General features: G+C 47.9%; 2 protein-coding genes across 2 annotated transcripts in view; both read left to right on the top strand.

The window, feature by feature from the left end:
- LOC306803435 (mas-related G-protein coupled receptor member H-like) overlaps positions 1-14,552 on the top strand; it is a gene marked incomplete at its 3' end in the record, with an annotated part of 144,361 nt that overhangs the window by 9,767 nt on the left and 120,042 nt on the right. The gene's annotated exons all lie outside the window — the stretch shown is intronic.
- Positions 1-14,552, top strand: part of LOC306803436 (uncharacterized protein) — a 100,395-nt gene that overhangs the window by 35,856 nt on the left and 49,987 nt on the right. The gene's annotated exons all lie outside the window — the stretch shown is intronic.

Below are 14,552 nucleotides of genomic sequence, written 5' to 3'. Positions count from 1 at the left end.
GTGGATTGATTATGTCAGGAATTCATGGGGTTTTAATTTTTTCTGGGAAGCGGTTGCATGGATCCGGAGCTATCGTACTCTAACTGCGTGTTTCTGGGGCTATTTCAGTAATGGTACTTACTGTGAGGTAATGAGTGCAAGGGAAATTTTCTCCCAACCCATCACCCAGTTTTTTGAGGCTACCCCACTGGTTCTCAAGGATTTCAGATCTGTTTTAATTGCCACTGTTATTATACAGTGGCTGGTGTTGCTGATAGGCCTGTTTTACTTAGCATTCAGAAACAAGGGAATATTGCTTGGACGACAACTCTGATACCTGCCCCAGGGACTAGGGATGATGCCCCACAGCCCACTGCAGAAATGAGCCATCCAGAGTGGGTGGGGGCTCTAGTGAAGGATATAGGCCAAATGCTGAAAGAGCAGAGTCAGATGTTGAAGGAGCATAGCCAGATGATGAGGGAGTATTTTTCTCCAGCTAGTGAGAAACCCTCCCTCTGCCCTAAAGAGGGAGAGTCAGATGGTGCTGCAGTGGAACCCGTAGATGTCATATCTGTCCAGGTTCCAGCTGGATCACAGGAGCAGCCACAGCCAGCAGCAGTTGCTCCTGTGGAAACTAGGAAATCTAAGATTAAAACGAGACACTTAGATAATGGGGATCAGCAAGGAGGGTCCTCACAACCAGCAAGGGAGCCAGAGGTTGAGATTGTCACCGAGTCCCTCTCATACGATAGTCTCCGTAACCTGCGTAAAGACATTGCTCGGCGGGGCCGTGAGCCTTTTACAACTTGGTTACTCCGGGTCTGGGACCTTACGGGAACAGGTGTTCAACTGGATGGAACTGAGGCCAGGAATTTGGGATCCTTGGCCCAGGATTCAGGTGTGGACCAGATATTCGTAAGGGAGCAAGGCCTCCTTTCCCTCTGGGACCGGCTTTTAATGAGTGTGAGAGAGAAGTTTTTACACAGAGAGAGAATGCAGGAGCACCACCGTAGGATGCGCTGGCAAACCCTTGAGGAAGGGATCCAGCAGCTGAGAGAGACAGCAGTATTAGAGGTACTCTTTGGGAGGGATGGACAGCATGACAATGACCCTGACAAGGTCAAGTGCACAGGGCAGATGTTATGGAATCTGGCAACCTTGGGTCCATCTCAATATACCACCTACATAGCACTGATTAATGCCGATAACAGTCCAGAGACAGTGTGTTCTATTGCCAACAAACTCAGAAATTTCGAGAGCATGATGAATGGCCCAATGCAGGCTAATGTCTCTGCCGTGGCCAGGGACCTCCAACAGGTCGAAGATAGGATGAGGGATATGAGGGAGGAGATGATAGAGAGAATTGAGGAGGTGAGGAAGATCAGCGTAGCAGCAGTACGAGTCACAGGCCCCCAAGTCAGAGCTCCACGTCCCCCAGCTAGGGAGAGAGGGTACACCTCACGAGCTGACCTGTGGTTTTTCCTGCGAGACCATGGGGAAGACATGGGAAAATGGGATGGGAAATCCACTTCTGTCCTGGCAGCACGGGTGCGTCAGCTCAGGGAGGGAAATGCTAACCGAGGGAGCCGCACTAAAATGAAGGTAGCCTCAACCTCCCACAAGCAAGGTGCAGAGTATTACAGCAAGGAGGATGTTCTGTCAGATCCCCTGGAAGGAACCTCCACTATGTATGCCCAGGAAAGAAATAATAACCAGGGCTAGAGGGGCCCTGCCTCTAGCCAGGGAGAGGCATGGGATGACAGGATCTATTGGATAGTGTGGGTGCGATGGCCTGGCACATCAAAGCCACAGAAACATAAAGTGTTAGTTGATACTGGTTCACAATGCACCCTGATACCATCAGAACATGTGGGGAAGGTACCTGTTTCCATTTTTGGGGGGGACAGGAGGATCACAGGAATTCACTTTGCTGGAAGCTGAGATTAGCCTGACAGGGAAGGGGTGGCAGAAACATCCAATTGTAACTGGCCCAGGGGCACCGAGCATTCTAGGCATAGACTTCCTCAGGAACGGCTACTACAAAGACCCAAAGGGGTTCAAGTGGGTTTTTGTAATAGCTGCTGTAGCGACAGAGAGCATTAAGCAGTTGAACACCTTGCCTGGACTGTCAGAAAACCCCTCTGCAGTAGGACTCCTGAAAGTGACAGAGCAACAGGTGCCAATTGCCACCTCAACAGTGCACCGCCGGCAGTACCGGACAAATCGAGATGCTGTGATCCCCATCCACAAAATGATCCGTGATCTAGAGAGCCAAGGGGTGGTTAGCAAGAGCCACTCACCCTTCAACAGTCCTATTTGGCCTGTGCAGAAATCTGATGGAGAATGGAGACTGACTGTGGACTATCGGGCATTGAATGAAGTGACTCCACCACTGAGCGCTGCCGTGCCGGACATGCTAGAACTCCAGTACGAGCTGGAGTCCAAGGCAGCAAGGTGGTATGCCACCATTGACATTGCAAATGCATTCTTCTCCATTCCTTTGGCAGCAGAATGCAGGCCTCAATTTGCTTTCACCTGGAGGGGCGTGCAGTACACCTGGAACCGACTGCCCCAGGGGTGGAAGCACAGCCCCACCATCTGCCACGGACTGATCCAGACTGCACTGGAGAAGGGTGAGGCTCCAGAACATTTGCAGTACATCGATGACATCATTGTGTGGGGGAACACTGCAATGGAGGTGTTTGAGAAAGGAGAGAAGATCATCCAGATTTTGCTGGGAGCCGGTTTCGCCATTAAAAAGAGCAAAGTCAAAGGACCTGCCCGAGAGATCCAGTTCCTGGGAGTGAAGTGGCAGGATGGACGGCGCCAGATCCCCACTGAAGTCATCAATAAGATCACTGCAATGTCCCCACCAACAAGCAAGAAGGAGACACAAGCTTTTCTAGGTGCTATCGAGATTGTGAGCCCTCTCTACCAGGTCACTCGCAAGAAGAACGATTTCCATTGGGGCCCTGAACAACAGCAAGCCTTTGCCCAGATCAAACAGGAAATCTCTCATGCAGTGGCCCTTGGCCCAGTCAGGACAGGACCAGAGGTAAAGAATGTGCTCTACTCTGCCGCTGGGAACCATGGTCTGTCCTGAAGCCTTTGGCAGAAGGTGCCTGATGAGACCCGAGGCCGACCCCTGGGATTCTGGAGCAGAAGCTACAAAGGATCTGAAGCCAACTACACTCCCACAGAGAAGGAAATCTTGGCTGCCTATGAGGCAGTTCAAGCTGCCTGAGAGGTGATTGGCACAGAAGCACAACTTCTCCTGGCACCCCGACTGCCAGTGCTGGGCTGGATGTTCAAAGGAAAGGTTCCCTCTACTCACCACGCCACCGACGCCACATGGAGCAAGTGGATTGCCCTCATCACGCAGCGCACCCATATTGGCAACCCAAATCGCCCTGGGATTTTGGAGATAATTACAAATTGGCCAGAAGGTGAAGATTTTGGTCTCGCTGATGAAGAGGAGCAAAAGCAAGTGATCCGGGCTGAAGAAGCTCCACCGTACAACCAGCTGCCAGCAGATGAAACACGCTACGCCCTTTTCACTGACGGTTCCTGCCGCATTGTGGGGATGAATCGGAAGTGGAAAGCTGCCGTATGGAGCCCCACACGACAGGTTGCCCAAGCTACCGAAGGAGAAGGTGGATCGAGTCAACTTGCTGAACTCAAAGCTGTTCAGCTGGCCTTGGACATTGCTGAGAGAGAGAAATGGCCAAAGCTCTACCTTTACACTGATTCGTGGATGGTAGCCAATGCTCTGTGGGGTTGGCTGGAAAGGTGGAAAAGGCTGACTGGCAACGTAGAGGAAAACCAATCTGGGCTGCTGATGAGTGGAAAGACATTGCCACTCGGGTAGAGAAGCTCCCCGTGAAAGTCTGTCATGTGGATGCCCATGTTCCCATGAGTCGGGCTAATGAAGAACATAGGCACAACAAGCAGGTAGCTCAGGCTGCACAGATAGAGGTCTCAAAGATAGACTTAGATTGGGAACACAAGGGAGAACTGTTCCTGGCTCGATGGGCCCACGATGCCTCAGGCCATCAGGGCAGAGACGCCACCTATAAGTGGGCACGAGACTGAGGGGTGGATTTAACCATGGACAGCATCTCTCAGGTTATTCATGACTGTGACACATGAGCTGCCATCAAACAGGCCAAGCGGGTGAAGCCCCTCTGGTATGGGGGGCGATGGTCCAAATATAAGTACAGAGAGGCCTGGCAGATTGACTATATCACACTGCCTCAGACCCGCCAGGGCAAGCGCTATGTGCTGACCATGGTGGAAGCCACCACCGGATGGTTGGAGACCTAACCCTGTGCCCCACGCCACTGCTCGGAGCACCATCCTGGGCCTGGAAAAACAAGTCCTCTGGAGACATGGTACCCCTGAAAGAGTTGAGTCAGACAATGGGACTCATTTCAAAAATAGCCTTATAAACACCTGGGCTAAAGAACATGGCATCGAGTGGGTGTACCATATTCCCTACCATGCACCAGCGGCTGGGAAAGTCGAATGGTGCAATGGTCTGCTTAAGACCACCTTAAAGGCACTTGGTGGGGGGACTTTCAAGAACTGGGAGATCAATCTACCAAAAGCCACATGGTTAGTGAATACCCGAGGTTCCACTAACCGAGCAGGCCCTGCCCAGTCAGAGCCCTTGGGAGCAGCAGATGGAGATAAGGTTCCAGTGGTACACCTGAGAGGCATGTTAGGGAAAACTGTCTGGGTGAACTCTGCTTCCAGGAAAGACAATCCTGTTCGTGGGGTGGTTTTCGCTCAAGGACCAGGTTGCACTTGGTGGGTGATGCCAAAGGATGGAGAGACCCGATGCATACCCCAAGGGGACCTTGTTCTAGGGTGAACTATATATGGTACTGTGCCTGTAACTACAAGTATGTATATAATTTAAAGGTTTCAATATGATGTAGCATGATGGCATGGAAAAAATTCAGGGTGGATAATGTTGGGGGTTTAGTGTTTTTCTGTTACTGTGTCAATTGAAAGAATTTTTCCCATTATCATGCCAATGGAGCTGGCCGGGCTACACCCAGAGTCCCTGATGAGTCCAGACAAAGGGGTGGGTGGGGACGGCTCCCGGAGGGGCCTCTGAGGCTTCCGGGAGGGCACTCGCGTTTCCGGCGAGCTGGGAGGAGGACGCCTGGGATCGTTCAGCCACGCGGCCGAGCACAGGAGAGCCAGACCCTCTGCGATCACCTGCCCTGCATCTGCCCTGTTCCAGCCTCCTGCCTCTGCGGACACAGCTGATCACCCGGACACACACGGTGAGCGAGGAGCCGCCACTGCAGCCCGTTCCCGCCTGGGACCGGCGTGGCCGCTGCTGCCCCTCCCCCCTCCTTCCTGCCTCCATTTCCCGCTTGCCTTTTGGCAGATCCGGGCTCTGGACTAAGCACAGAGACAGCGTGCTTGCATCTAAAGGGACTGACACCGAGTTACCTATTTCGTTCTGTTAGCAATTTTAACTGTTATTGTTTTCTGTTTGTATAGTTAGATATATTAGTAAAAGAGCTGTTATTCCCACCCCCCTTATCTCTGCCTCAGAGTCCTTGATTCAAACAATCATAATACTTGGGGGAGAGGAGTGGAACCAAAAGTCTCTATTCCAAAGGGAAACTTCTGCCCTTACTGGCAGACACCTGTCCTTTCAAACCAGGACAGTTGCCTTCATGTTCAATAACAAGAGACACATGTTGTTGAAAAACAGAAGAGGGAGGAATATGGCCCCTCAAGAATGTTTAAATAATGTAATATTTATACTAACAATTTTGAGATGAAATGAAATCAAATTTAATCCCTGGCAGAAGATTAAAGATTGCACGTGCAGAGGCAATTTCTAAAAGTTTATAGTTAATGATCATTAACTGAGTGTACAATGATTAAGCCTATCTGATTTACTAACCTAGGGAGAAAATATGCATGTCTTCTATCACCAACAGGTCCAAAGGAGTTACCTGCTTGTCTGGATAGACATAAATCATCTTCAAAAGGAATGAGGACCAGAGATATGAAAAATTACTTCATTGCCATCCAGTCCTGACATTGACAACAGATGTTGTGATTTGTGATTTCACCCTCTGGGGACTGCTTGTGAGAAGAACATCATCAGCATCTGTTTGACCTCTAACAGACTTGTAGACTTAGTAGATGGATTAGAAATTGTGGTAAAATAGGATTATCTGTATTAGGCATTGTAATATGTATTGTTATGATTATTCCTTGTATTTTACAGTGTGTGAAGAAATTAATAGATAAGTCACTTATGACTGTATTCTTAGTTGAAAGGAATGGAGGAGATGTGGAAGCTAAGAGAAACAGCATGGTGGATTTAATTAGCATATGCATTTTTATAATCAAGATTCCTTGGTAACAACAAACAGAGCTATGAAGATTACAAGAAGATTGGGTCAAGACTGGTGACAAGAAAGAAGATTGAATCAAGTAGAAATGTTAAGTTTGTCAGTGTTAGGTTTAACCCAATCAATGTAATAAACAATAAGTACTCTTCCTAAAATTGGTTTATAAATATATGGAGCTCAGAGAAACTCTGCATTCTGATCACGAGTCAGTAATCTCCATCTCAATAGTCAATACAAAATCTTGTCATTTGAATAGCCTGAAATTGCCCCTTCTCTTTCCTGGGGTGGATCTTTAGGACCCTTAAGACCCTGCAGTACAAATGTACAGCTAAATTTTGATTTCTAATTCCAATCTAGTTTTGCCATTTGTATGGCACAATTTCAGTGTTGCTGACATTCACCACACAGTTTCCAAGAGGACGCATGAAAGAATAAATTCTGTGCATGAGCTGCAGCACAGGCTCACAGCAGAGGGATGATTTAGGATTTCGGCAGTGCCATTGCTTCTGGGAAGAGGCGAATCAAAGCTGCTCTCTTGGCTACAACCTTTAGAAAGTTGCAGGTTTCATCTGAGTCATCTTCTACACTCCATTTGGAGTCACACAGCAGCCTACAGTGAATTCCAAGGAATTCCAGGAAAGTTGAGGTGGCATGATTCCCACCCAGGCTGACATGCCTCAGGGATCTGGGATGCTCCTGCTGGAAACTGGCACTTGTGGTGGCCCTGGAACCAGAACTGTCATCTCTCTTCCCTGCTGACACCGTGTTTGTGTCCCCAGCTATGGAATCTCACATTGCCTCACCAGGCCAATCCTTGTAAGTGCAAACACTTCATGGTCCATGAGCCAAAGAGGTTTCTGGAGAGTGGGAGAGGGACTTTGGACAAGGGCATGGAGTGATAGAACAAGGAGCAATGGCTTCCCCCTGAGAGAGGGTGGGTTGAGATTGGATATTGGGAAGAAATCCTTCCCTGTGAGGGTGCTGAGGCCATAGCACAGGTTGCCCAGAGGGAATGGGTCAGGTGAAAACAACCTGTGCTGGTTTTGCAATAATTGGCACTTAGAAGAGGGCATCAATGGAAGTTTCTCCCTGAGAACTTCCCCTGTGACTTGATGGGACCAACTGGAGGCTGGTTTGTTCTTGACAGCCTGGGAAACTAATTGGAGGATTTGTTTTGCCTCTGTGAATTCACATTTTGAAGCTGTCAAACCCCAGGAATGCGCTTTTGTTCTTCCAGCAGGAGTGCAGGTAATAAGGCCTGCCAGGCCTGAGGCCTGCGGGCCTGGCAGGGGCAGGGAGGTCTGTCTGTCTGTCTGTCTGTCTGTCTGAAGCTGTCTTGTCCCAGGAGGGAGGAGGGGTGGCTATCAGGAGTGGGTGCCAGCTGAGCCCAGGGAGGCTGATAGAGGTCCCAGCCATCCCCTCCTGCTTTCCAGATGGGCCGCTGCTGTTTCTGGCCCGGGCCAGCCCCTCCCAGTCTCCTAAGATTCTGGGATCCTGGCACGGCTCCAGCATGGACTGGCTGTGGCCTCTGCATTCCCCATGTGAGATCTTTACTCTTTCAATGCTCAGATAAAACTTGCAGGCCTTCAATCCTTCCTGGAGGGAGAGGGAAAAAGAACAGAAGACACCAAGATCAGAGAAGCAGGAGTCAGCTTCCAGATGGAAGGAGAATGAGGAGATGCCAGGAATTTGGGCTGAAAATCCTTTTGTAAGCGTTGGGGATAGACTGTAATGCACTAAAGATTCTTATAAACCATGGAAAAAGGCGGGGGGGGGGTTAGTGTTCAACTCGTAGCTCATGAGCAAAGGCACTTGTGCTTTGCTCTAAGGGAAGAAGATCCCTGTCACTGGAGATGGAACATGAAGAGGAAAACAGAGGAGGAGAACCTTGGCTTTTGAACAGCTTGTGCTTAAAAGTAACACGCCATGAGTTTAACATGGTGCTTAAGCACAGCTCTGGGAAGGCTGTGAAGATGGGAGGAGTTTCATGATTGTGGATTCCCTGGGCAGCTGCTATCCCTGAATAGTGAAGCCAACAGAGAAATGTTTTTTCCTCTTGTGGAAAAGTCCCTATAGCCTGACAAGGGGAGACTCCTCTCCCTAGAGTGACCTAAAAACACTGTTTTTATGTTAGCAACTTACAGAAGTGTTTCTGTATGTTGTCATTGAGAAAGAAAAGAGAGTGTGGGAGAAGGGAGGAGAGGTGGTCTGAAGGTTTTATTCTGAAACTTAATAATCTTTTATGTTGCTAATAAAAGTGTTCTTTACACCTTTTAAGTTTTAAGCCGGTCGTGCTTTTGCTCCTAATCCTATCTCACAGCAGGAAATAAGTAGATTGAAATTGGTGAACTAAACCTGCTACACAATGACAAGTGTTCCCAGGACTGAGGAGTAGGAGGATGAGCTCTCGTGAAGGGCTGGAAAGAGGACCACGGCCCCCAAACATCTGGTCTCTAAGAGCTTTCATTGCATCATTAAGGGAATTGGCAGAAATTGATGTGCTCTGAGTGCTGATAACCTGGCTGCAAGCAGCTGATTGCTGTCCCTTCCCTTCAGTTGTGTGAGCCTGCAGTAGAATTACAAAAATGGGAGTTCTTGGCTCAGCTGTGCTTTCTTGAGTCCAGTGGAGGTTTTGGCAATGATTCTGGAGCTCTTCCCAGAATGGAAAGTTGTTTCTGACAAACACCCTAATGCTTCATTAGCACTGCCAGCATTCCAGTGCCACCTTCAGCACCATCATCCCTCTGGTACTGGAGGGATAGTGACCCCTCAGGGAAGAGAAATGAGGAATGGTGGAAACCTGTCAGGTGAGTGAAAGAAGTTGAAGAAATGGACACTCTCCTGGGAAGGAGTGTTTCTACTTAGGGTGAAATGAGGAGTCATTCCCAAAGGTAAAACAATTTGCTTTGAAAAGAAAAAACCAAGATATATACTCAGAGAGTGGAGGTCTGACGTAGCCAAAATTGTATAACCACTTCTGCCTGCCCTGTGACCCCACCGAGTTTTGGGGAACAACAGCAGGACAGGGCATGGAGAGGAGCCTGCAGGATGAGAATGGGGAGCTCCTGGTGGTCTGGGCACTTTCTCATTCATGTTTCTGACCTGGGAGGAGCTGCTTTAGGACACAGATCCTATGACACAGAAAAAGATCCTAGGTCACAGAAAGCATCAAGAAGTACCAGGAAGCACCACTGACCTGCACAGACCCCCTTTGTCTGCTGCTGTCCCACAGTGAACAGGTCAGTGCAATGTTTTCCTTCCTCCCTTGCCCAATTTCCTCTCCTCCAGCAGCTGCTCTGTTCCTGCCACCCTCTCCTGGTGACTGCAGTGCCCTCCCCAGGTCCCTACTCTTCTGCCACGTGCATCCCATCTCTATGTTGCATTGACATTGGCTGAAATAAACTTTCTAACACAATGGGAAGCATTCAGAAGCAGGAATTCTTTACCTGCACAGGACACACAGAAGGATCTTTCCCTGATCTGTGTGTGTGGTGAGAGTTTATTTTACAGCAGGGGTTTTATCCGTTATAACCACACATAGACGTTAAAAGGTTTTATCTAGCACATAACTAGGTATTCCTAGGTTTTCATGTATCAACCTCCTACTGGATGTACTTTGATGATCCTGGTGGATCATTTGGAGTGTCTCTGGTGCTCGTATTCAATGACTCCTTCAATATTAAAAGTGATCTTGCCTTGAACTTGTCCTTTGGTCATGTGCTTCTTGTAAAAGAACTTGCCCCTAAACCACTGCAGGCCTCCTTATGTATTTCTGTTCTGACTCCAGCCACATTTATCATCCAGCACACTGGAGCTGGGCTGTTCTCCTTCCTTCTGGGTTCTAGAAGCCTATGGCCAGAAGGAGCACAGACACTGCCGGTGTCCCAGGTGGAGCAGGGAAGCAGTGGGAGCGTTTGTGGAAAACAAGCAGCCCTGGGTGGGTTCTCGGGTGTCAGAGCAGAGTGGAGGGATCAGGAGAGGTCATAGTGGGTTGGAAGGGGTCTGGATGGCGGCAAACACAGAGAAAAGCAGAACCTGTAAGGCCATGCTCACAGTTGGGGAGCGGCTGACATCTGTGAAACCTGTGGGATGAGATGGGTTGGGTGTAAGAGTCGGTCTGAAATTTTCTCTGATCTGCCTCACAACCATCATCAGAGACTGGGCCCTGAGATTGCTCCACTTGCTCTGATCCGGAGCTCCGGCCTGGCCGAGGTGGATGCTTGCGGGCCAAGGGCTGTTTGTAGCTGTGCCTGGTGTTTGTCATGGTGCGCTGCAGGGTTGACGTGGGTTGAGTGTTTTTCTATTACTGTGTCAATTTAAAGAATTTTTCCCATTATCATGCCAATGGAGCTGACCGGGTTACACCCAGGATCTCTGATGACTCCAGAAAAAAGGGGTTGGTGGGAATGGCTCCCGGAGGGACCTCTCAGGCTTCCGCGGGTGGGGGGTGGAGGGGGGACGGAGGTTTCTGGCGAGCGGGGGAGGAGGACGCCCGATCTTCAGCCGTGCGACCGAGCACAGGAGAGCCAGACCCTCTGTGATCACCTGCCCTGCATCTGCCCTGTTCCAGCCTCCTGCCTCTGTGGACACAGCTGATCACCCAGAAACAAACGGTGAGTGAGGAGCCGCCCGCTCTAGCCCATTCCCACCCGAGACCGGCGTGGCCGCTGCTGCCCCCTCCTGCCTGCGCTCCCGCCTGCCCTCGGCATCTCTGGGCTGTGGACTAAGCACAGATACAGCGTGCTTGCATCTAAAGGGACTGACACCGAATTATCTATTCTGTTCTGTTAGCAATTTTAACAACTGCTGTTGTTTTCTGCTTGTACGGTTAGATATATTAGTAAAAGAGCTGTTATTCCCACCCCCTTATCTCTTCTTCAGAGTTCTTGATTCAAACAATTATAATACTTGGGGGGAGTGGAACCAAAGTCTCTATTTCACAGGGAAACTTCTGCCTTTTACTGGCAGACACCCGTCCTTTCAAACCAGGACAAGGGTGCTGGTTATCCCACCCTGTCCCTGCATCTGCCTCATGGGGCTACGATCTCCACATATAATAGTCCATAAATCTTCCCAACTTTTGGCCAGAAGACACTCGCTTTGGAAAAAGACTATAAAAAATTACTTTCCCCAAACTGACTTTGAGATCTCTTTCTTCCCCAACGGATTGAAGACACATCTCGTCTTGTCAGACGGCCACGAGGATGCATCCTGTCTGTTGGTAGCTATATCCCATCCTTCTCTCTCTCACTGTCTCTCTCTCTCTCTCTCTATCGCAAAACTCGATTGTTAGCATGCAATATACTACCTTACTGCTTTCTGCTAAACAAACCTGAGTCTCTTGCCTTTTGTCTTTTTCATCCTGGAGTCGAACGAACCATCATGAGTCCCGCTCGTGTTGAGCAGATCATGACATAAACTGGCGTCACAGACATACAGAAGGGTTTCTGACAGACAGAAGGGTTGCTGGTTGTGTGTAGTCTGTAACAGGGGAAGGACGTCTGGCTGCATCCGCACCTAGCTGGCCACCTCGACAGGGGTGAGCCAGACTAGAAAGCAAGGGGGGCATTTCAGATTTCCCTCAAACTGCATACGCCTTGGTGAAAAGCATCCCTTCACTCATTTGAGGATTCTGTCTTCAGAAATTCACAAAAGATCTCTTGGTGCAAAAGGCAGAACTGCGCTTTTCTTGTTCTTTATTACTGTATGAATGTGTACTGTCCTCCCTGAGTTAGGGAGAATACTGCACAGGCTGAGGAGTGTGTGTGTAAATCTAGTCTATTACTGTATATATGTGAACTGACCTTTTCTAAAAATTAGAGGGGGAAAAACCTGCACAGGTTGTGTGTTTGCCTTTCCTGAAAATAAGGGGGGCGGGGGGGGGGGGGGGGGGTGGGAAACTGCGTTGGGTGTGTGTGCATGTGCACTAACCTTTCCTAAGAAGTTAGGAGGGGGTACCGCGCAGGCTGTGTATCTACCCTGCCCTGGATAAGGGCGGGGGGAAACTGTGTAGGCTGTGTATACATGTGTGCTAACCTTTCCTAAGAAGTTAGGAGGGGATACCACGCAGGCTGTGTGTCTACCCTGCCCGAAATAAGGCGGGGGGGAAACTGAGTTGGGTGTGTATATATGTGTACTAACCTTTCCTAAAAAGTTAGGAAGGGGTACCGTGCAGGCTGTGTGTCTACCCTCCCTGAAATTAGGGGCTTGTGGACAGCAAAAGCTGTGTGTGTAAATAAGTTCTGATCTCCCTTGAGTGGCTTTACTTTCCTTCTTCCAAAATGGCTGAAAATCATAATGCAAAAGATAAAGCTGCATTTTTTCTCTTTGCTAGCTAAGTATAATGCCAGACCCTCCCAAGGCGGGGGAAGATTGGGCACACAATAATTGGTTTAACTTAGAAAATGTGATTGATAAGATACATTCTTTGCAACATGAAACAAAATTCAAACTGGGCAGAAATAAGATCATTCTCTGTTCAGTTTTGGGGGCCTGTCTTACGGCAGCTATAGAAACTCTCTTTATGTGAAGAACAATTATTGACTCTACAAAATTTAGTGGAAATTTTGCAAAAACAATTAGATGAAAAAAGGAATGAGAATCATGCTTTGAGAAATGAGATTCATTCTTTAAGAGATGAGAATCATTCTTGAAGAGCTACCCTAAGACAGGAGCACACCAACACTTTAAAACACACTGATTTACCAAAAGAAACAGAAGAGAAAGAAACTAATCAAATATATCTTCAAAAAGAACTAACTGATGAAAAATAGTGGGGGACATTGCTGCCTGTGGTTAAAACAGAATACAATTGTATCAATGATGAGAATTTTGACCCACAAATAACCATTACAAAAATCCTGTACACTGCTACTAAATTATCAGAACAAGCAGCTAGTGGGTGCTTGGGACTTGGGATTTTCTTAACAACAGAAGTTAAAGGTAAATTATGGTCCCTAACTCAGCCTGCTGTTTTTTGGGCAGGTGGACTTAACGCTTTGGAAAGGGGAGACCTTGTAGCTTTAGTTGGTACCCCGACCAACTCCTAGAAAACATTCAAAAAGCTGCCTGCTTGCAAATTATACATGAAATAAAATTCACTGCTGACCATAAATCACCTATGCAATTACCTGTAAAGGTAAAACAATACCCTCTTCCCTCTGGTGCCAAAGAAGGGCTCAAACTGTTATACAGGACTTGCAAAACTCCCCTGTATGGCCAATCCAAAAACCCAAACCTGACAATGTGGCTGTTTATCAATATGTTAATGATACCCTTGTGGGAGGAGATGAAATAGAAGTAGTGGGGGATACCCAACAAAAATTGATCTCCCATTTGGAAAGCCCTAACTTGCAAATTGCCTCAGAGAAAATTCAAAAACCTTCTCAGGAAGTGAAGTTTTTGAAGACAGCCACTACTGGGACTGCCCCCCGTGACGGGGTGGCTCAGAAATTCTGAGTAACAGAAGGAACAGTAAAAAATCTGGCAATAACAGAAACTGAGAACTTGGGCAACAGCGATGACAAACCTGCCTCAGTAATTAAAGTAGCCTCTGCTTTCTACCCCAAACAGTCTTTGTTCACTAATTCTTCATTCACTAATGCTTCTGCTGAACAAATTATTGCTGGGGGACGGGGTGACTCTTGGGTTGGGGTGCTGATGGTTATTTGGGGTGTTTTCCAGCTTAAAGTTCAGAGTGCCTCCTTTGTTTGCAACTACACTGACTCTTATGCTGTGTTTAAAGGAGGTACAGAGTGGCTTCCTTCTTGGCAGAAAATGATTGGGAAGTTAAAAGAATTTCTGTCTGCATAGTTCCATCATTTTAACCTCCTGCCTCTTTGTGGCAGATTCTGTTGTGTTTACTTTTCACAGAATAATACCATGGAATGTGAAGATTAATTGCTGAATCCCTCATCGAACCTGTATACAGTTACAGCACAGGACCTTACAGCTGTGCTTTATTTTATGAAGATTCAAAATCAAAATTGAACTGTTGTACAATTTTCCCATAAAATTATGTGTGGTAAAAACAATACAAAATATGGAGGGGAACTCAATGTTAATGTTGTAACACCTGCTACCCAACCAGGTTATATTGAGCCTGAAAATTTTTGAACTTGGACCTTAGGTAATTTGGAAAACTGGCCAACAGCAAATATTGTTTAATTCGGCATGGTCTTTTAAACA

This window comes from Erithacus rubecula (assembly GCF_903797595.1).
Source record: "Erithacus rubecula genome assembly, chromosome: 6".
In the NCBI taxonomy this organism is placed as follows: Eukaryota; Metazoa; Chordata; class Aves; order Passeriformes; family Muscicapidae; genus Erithacus; species Erithacus rubecula.
Note: the sequence above shows the minus strand (reverse complement) of the source record. Positions and strands in the feature narration are given on the sequence as shown.